The sequence below is a fragment of the Antrostomus carolinensis genome, unplaced genomic scaffold (assembly GCF_000700745.2).
Source record: "Antrostomus carolinensis isolate BGI_N321 unplaced genomic scaffold, ASM70074v2 scaffold2055, whole genome shotgun sequence".
Lineage (NCBI taxonomy): Eukaryota > Metazoa > Chordata > Aves > Caprimulgiformes > Caprimulgidae > Antrostomus > Antrostomus carolinensis.
In genome coordinates, this window is record NW_010315488.1 from 3,257 (window position 1) to 3,532 (window position 276).

A 276-nucleotide genomic window follows, 5' to 3' on the forward strand; every position below is an offset into this window, starting at 1 on the left:
GGTGGCGGGGCCGGGCTGGGCTCCAGCCCAACTGGGGCTTGGCCACGAGCTCCAGACGTGACCCCCCCGGGGACATTGAGCAACCCCCTGCTGCAGCCTGTGGAAAATCCCACCGGGGATGCGCTGCCACGGGGGTCACACGGGGGGTCTGGGGACACGGCAGCCTGCTGGTGCCCAGCCACGGGGTCCCCAGAAACATCCCCCTCCCCTGGGTTGTCCCCCAGCTGGGCAGGGACAGGGGTGGGGACAGGGACCTGACAGCACCATGTGAACCCC